General features: G+C 40.3%; 1 pseudogene; it reads right to left on the reverse strand.

Annotated features, from left to right (window-relative positions):
- Positions 1–3,148: 3,148 nt before the first annotated feature.
- Positions 3,149–4,807, reverse strand: LOC149223877 (protein ROOT PRIMORDIUM DEFECTIVE 1 pseudogene; annotated as a pseudogene).
- Between the last annotated feature and the right edge of the window lie 1,172 nt (positions 4,808–5,979).

Here is a 5,979-nt window from a genome sequence, read left to right on the forward strand (position 1 = left end):
AACCCGCAATGGATGAAAATCAAGTTGTTTATGTGGTTGGTTCACCAAAAGAAAATTCTCACATGGGAGAATCTTCTGAAAAGGGGCTTTGTTGGCCCATGCAAATGCCATCTATGTGGCTTACAGGAGGAGACGATGGAACATTTACTAAACCTCTGCCCCTCCACCTCTACCTTGTAGGATTGGGCGGCCTCAGTCTTCAGGCAAACTGACTGGGACAGACTCAGCATCACCAACACTATGAAAAATTGGAGGAAAGATTTCTCAGGTAATGAAATCCTTAACAAGGCTTGGACTCTGGTTCCAAGCTTTATTGTCTGGGATGTCTGGAAAGAATGCAATGGTAGGATTTTCAAGAACAAAACAGGCTCGACCCAGAACATCATTGTCCAAATTTTACAACAGCTCAAAGATACAATAGGAGCCCTTATGTGGAAAATTCCTGAGGACCTTATGTGGAAAATTCCTGAGGACCCCCCTTCGCCCCAGGATGCTCGCATACTGCTGCAATTGAGTCTCCATTCTCTAGTTCCCCAAGGCACTTACAAGGGTGTGCGCAAAACAATTGTTGGTAAAGATATCTGGCAACCTCCTCCTCATGGTTTTTTGAAAATCAATATAGACGGGGCTTCTAAGGGCAACCCAGGGATGGATGGATTTGGCGGTGTCATAAGAGATGAGCAGGGGCGCATAAAGGATATCTTTCACAGTCATTTGGGGAATGCCACTAATAACATGGCGGAGCTCATGGCCTTAGAGCAGTGCCTGGAAATCTTGATGGAGTCAAATGTACACAACGCCATCATTGAAGCTCACTCTCAATTAGTCATTAATGCAGCTAAGAAAATGTGTAATGGAACAACACTTGGAAAAATGTCGAAACATTGGAGGCTCTCGCAGGTCTTTCAGCGTATTCATTCTCACTTGCGAACCTTGAGAACCATCAGCTTCATTCATGTGCGAAGAAAAGCCAATATGTTAGCTAATCGTCTGGCAAATAAAGGAGTGCTATGTAAGGAAAGCTATATTCGGTATGACTGGGATTCTATACCCTCTGGTAAACTGCGTGATGATTGTCAACGACAGGCAGCCAAAGATATGGAGTACTTCCAAACCATGAATAATGAGTAGGAGGAAGACTAGCGGAAGTAGGAGAGAGCGGAAGTCCTTGAGCCTGGTTGAAGTGCCGCAGTAAATCCTAACCGTTGATCCCACAGTCAATGCTTACGTCGTAGCTATCTACGAGGGATGAATATTTGGTAAACAGTGTGCTAGTTGAAGGGCCGCAGGCCATAGGTTTTGATGGCCTTCGTTATCGAATGGATATCGGGTTTTAAAATGGTCAGAGGTTAAGTCCAAGAGTGGACCTGAAGTTTTATAGACCAATGGTTTATAATCTTTATCAGCTCCGTGAAGCGGGTAAGTATCGTGTAAGTTTCCGATCCGATATCATTGAAGACCATCGAATCAAATGGGTTTTGATTGAATGGATATCGGGTTTTAAAATGATCGGAGGTTAAGTCTAAGAACAGACTCGAAGTTTTATAAACCAATGGTTTATAATCTATATCGGCTCCGTGAAGCGGGTAAGTGTAGCGCAAGTTACCAATCCGATATCATTGAGGACCGTCAGATCAAATGGGTTTTGATTGAATGGATATCGGGTTTTAAAATGATCGGAGGTTAAGTCTAAGAGCGGACCCGAAGTTTTATAGACCAATGGTTTATAATTTATATCGGCTCCGTGAAGCGGGTAAGTGTCGCGCAAGTTTTCGGTGCGATATCATTGAGGACCGTCGGATCATTTGGGTTCTTGATCAAATGGATATCGGGTTTTAAATTTGTCGGAGGTTTTGTGTATAAGGTTTTGGGTTTTGTTGACCCTATTGTTTGTTAATCTTTAACGGGTCTGTTTGTTGTTGGTCTTTACACTTGTAAAGACGTGTACCATATGTAATCTTTTTTTATCGATTAATTGAAGGCTCCACTCTTATTTGACCAAAAAAAAGAAGAGGGAAGAAAACAAAGACAAGACTACAAGAAAATGGAAAGACAAGACAATGAACTCCACGTTGTCTTTTGCTACAGCTCCGTGACAAGCTAAATTTGTTCGGGTCAATTCAAACCATGATCTCTTTTACTCTCATGCAAATGAAAATACGAATTTCTTCGCCATCGGAAAAGATCTCTGCAGAGCATGGACAATTTTGAACTGCATAAGCACTTAACGGATTAATATGATGTTACGTAAGTGACTGCATCTTCTATGATGCATAACAACGAGTCCAGTTCAGCAATAGAGAGACGCACTTGAGAGATTATATATTCTTTTAAAGTGCAGCTTCTGTGATGCACAACAATGATTTCAGTTCAGTAACATATAAATATTCCCCTGGTTATTCAAGCAGAATTCTAAAGCCCCTTGAAATACCTGTAATTTTGTCTATTAAGAGCAATTATATGCACTATGTTGCCTTCCGATGAACTGTAAAACCTTACTAAAGTCCTCTAAATTGATTAGGTTGCACCCAAAATCATGGGCCAAGATACTAAACTTCTGGGCTGCAAAGCAGCAATTCAACTGAAAATCATGGGAATTTTATAAATTACAGTGGACCAGTAGTACCATTGTTATCACCCATCCTTGATGAATGTGACCTTTTAGGACAATAAGCCGCGATAGTACCAAGCTAGGCATTTTTATTTTAAGCAAATGCATGTTATATTGATTAATGTATAGGTTAATCTTATTTCATCAATGGGAAAACCCCAGCCAGATGGGGACGATGTGAAATTCAATAGTATTGTACGGTAAGTTTCTGACTTCTTTGGTATTTCCAATGTTTTATAATCTTATATTGCCAGCCAAAATAGAAGCATGATCATTTCCCCTCCCTAAACAAGCAACTTGGAGAGCAGGCATGTCTGTTTTGGCTTCCACCATGTGCACCAAACCCTCAACATTTAAGAATAATTAACAAACTGAAAATATTGTGACTTTAAAAAATACCAGTCTGTTTTAGCACATCTTGAACCTTCTTCAGTTTAACCCAGCCAAGAACGCTTGATCATACTCGTATACAAAAATGCAGGCAACCTTTGTGGCATATGTTCGCAATCAATGTTTTGCCACCTCGCTTACTAAAAATCAGTATCATGTCCTGCTTTCATCAGGCAGGAAGTGGTTGACCTTGCATCAAATCATGATTGCAGATGCTACAAAGAATTCCATGATTGTTGTTAATTTGTATTCTGGCTAAGAACCTATTAATTCACTTCCGACCAATCACTTCCATCACTCTCCTGATCCCATTGTTCACCTTCGTCGTCATGGGAGGAATCGCTGCAAGTCTCCCAAGCTTCACTTTGATTTGATTCCTCTTCCTCCTTCTCCTCAATGCCTGATGCTTCATCAGTACTGGTAGCTCTGCGTCCATCCAACTTTTGCGACTGCAAATCCATCCCATGACGACCCAACACAACCAGGTCCAACAACTTTCGCCGAATAATATACACAGGATTTGGCTCAATCAAGTTACCTCTATGATAAGCCTCTCTCAGAAAAACAGTATGGACTTTCCCCTTGGTTGACAAGTAGAATATGCCAGGATGATCCAGAAAAAGATCCCTGATATTCAACTTTATGTTAAATGGCTTACGAAAATGACTGATCTGTTCTACCTCCACCATTTTCTCCACAGTTAGACTTAAAAATTCATGGAGAATGCCAACAGCCCTCTTCTCCAAACGCTTAAACCCGCCTATGGAACGGGGTTTAAATGTGGAAACATCCTCATAAGGCGACCAATAAGGGAGCTTCTGCCAGGTTTTCACTTTGTCTCTAAAACCCTTTTTAATCTTAAACCCAGGAGGAAATTGCAGCCTAAAACCAAACCTTGCCTCTCTCTCGCTCTCCAGCTTCTCTCTTGGGTACTCTGCATTCCTCCACTTGTCAACTGCTGCAACCGCTAAGCTGGGCTCTCTGGACACAAGCTCCACCATATCGTTATCTCCACCGGAGTCCTTTGTCAATCGGAAAAACTGTGGGTTTTTCTTCAAAATTGAATCTTCAAAGTCATCGGGAAGCCCTAATTCTCGATATGCCTTCAAGAAGGCCTTGAGTGATAAGGCACCTGTCGGAGATATCATGAGCAATTTCTTCAATCTTTCGATGACAAGCGGTTCGCTGTCTTTGATTGCTTTGTCTTCGGCATTGACGAGATCCATGGCTGTGTGTGTAGGCCTAAACCAGGTGCCCCCTCTTGCGGGACGCTTGTAAACATGGAAGATGTGAGGATATTTCCTCAGGAAGGATGCAGCGCCTACCCTAAGCCGAAGTTTGTACTGCAATCTAGAGAGATAGTGGAGGGAGAGGGTTTTGTCCCTGCGACCCAGGAGAATGGTCTGCACCTTTACTACTTTGATAAGTTTCTTGTGCTTCTCCATGTATTTTTCAAAGGTGGGGTCTCGAACCCTTTGCTCTACATACTGCGCCGATGTTGTCTTGCCTCTCCATGATTCCCATCTCAATCCCAACTTCCACCCTCCATTCATATAACACACAAAGCGTTGCACACTGCTGCAGCTGCCATTGAAACAATATCCCATCCTCATCATCATCAATTGCCGGGCGCCTGCTTCATTGCTCCTCAGCCGTAAGCAGCTGCCCCTACTTAGAATAAAGGGGAAAAGGTAGTTCGAACTAAAGCGAGAAGCGTCATGAATGGATGAATTTTTTCGTACCTGGAATGGTAAACGATATGAATGTTCGATTTGCGTTGTAAACGTCCATTTATTTCATATCGTTTGTGTTCAGAAACTTCAAATTCACATAAAGCATTGTAAGACCAGGATTAGTGCATTCTCCACTGTATCGTTAATGTTGGAACTCTCTTGACTTTCGACTCGGTGCTGGTGTCCGCCCTGGCTTAAATTTTTGAGCAATTTAATTGTGAGAGGATTTATGGAATTCGATATTAACTTTTTTACAATATTTATGATATGTTTTTTAATAAATGAACACATTTAATATCATTTTAATGAATAAATGGACTTAATATCATGAAAAATGGCGGATTGAAAATTTTCAGATCATATTATTAAAATTAAGAAAAAGTCTTTATAAGATTTAGACCCATTGTAAAACTTTCAAAAGATTTTAAAGAATTGATGCTCATTTAAGTAGCAGATAAGGTTAGTTTGTAATAATAATGTGTTACATCACCTTGCATGACACATTTTCAAAGTCAAAGTTCGTATTATTACATTTACAATTAATTGTTGAGGGTACATATTTGTTCGACACTGGCTATGCAAACACCCCATTACCAAAGCTCCTCAAGGCTCAAATTGGATGGTTGGACTCTAGGGGTAAGGAAAAACAAATGTGTGAGGTTAACCAAAAATCAGACTTCAAAAATTTTTCCCTTTAAACGTTTAGTAGTAATTAGATCTAGTATATCATTAGTGATAGTAACCAATAATTTTTTTTGGGTAATTAAATTTAGTATATTTCTGGTATATTGTTAGTGTGGAGTCTTAACTGTGCAATTTAAATCAGATAATATAAAGTCTTAATAATGTAATTGTAACAAGACAGTAACTGGAATTTAAAAATTTTAATGCAGAAAAATAATTGGGAATTAGTTGAAGGTGTTTTGGACTGTGGTTGTTCCCAGTGCTGTAGTTACCAAATCATCTTTCCTCCTGGCCTATCTGGCGTCTATCTATACGGTCCTTAAATCCAAAAGACAAATCTTCTAGCCCCGTGCTCAAAATTCCAAGAACAATTACTCAAATATCAAATTTCTCTACAAACTCACTTTGTCCCTCTATCTATTACTTCTCAGTCTAACCTCCATTGTCTTCCCTTCACTATGAGACTCCCACAATCCTCTCTCTCCTTGAGAACCCCTTTCATATATTTATATCTGCCAAGGTCCTTTCTCATCTAGACCTCTCTTCACTGCCCTCATCTCT

The sequence above is a fragment of the Pinus tabuliformis genome, chromosome Q (genome assembly GCF_031772625.1).
Source record: "Pinus tabuliformis cultivar Carrire ecotype Pingquan chromosome Q, CPIR1, whole genome shotgun sequence".
In the NCBI taxonomy this organism is placed as follows: domain Eukaryota; kingdom Viridiplantae; phylum Streptophyta; class Pinopsida; order Pinales; family Pinaceae; genus Pinus; species Pinus tabuliformis.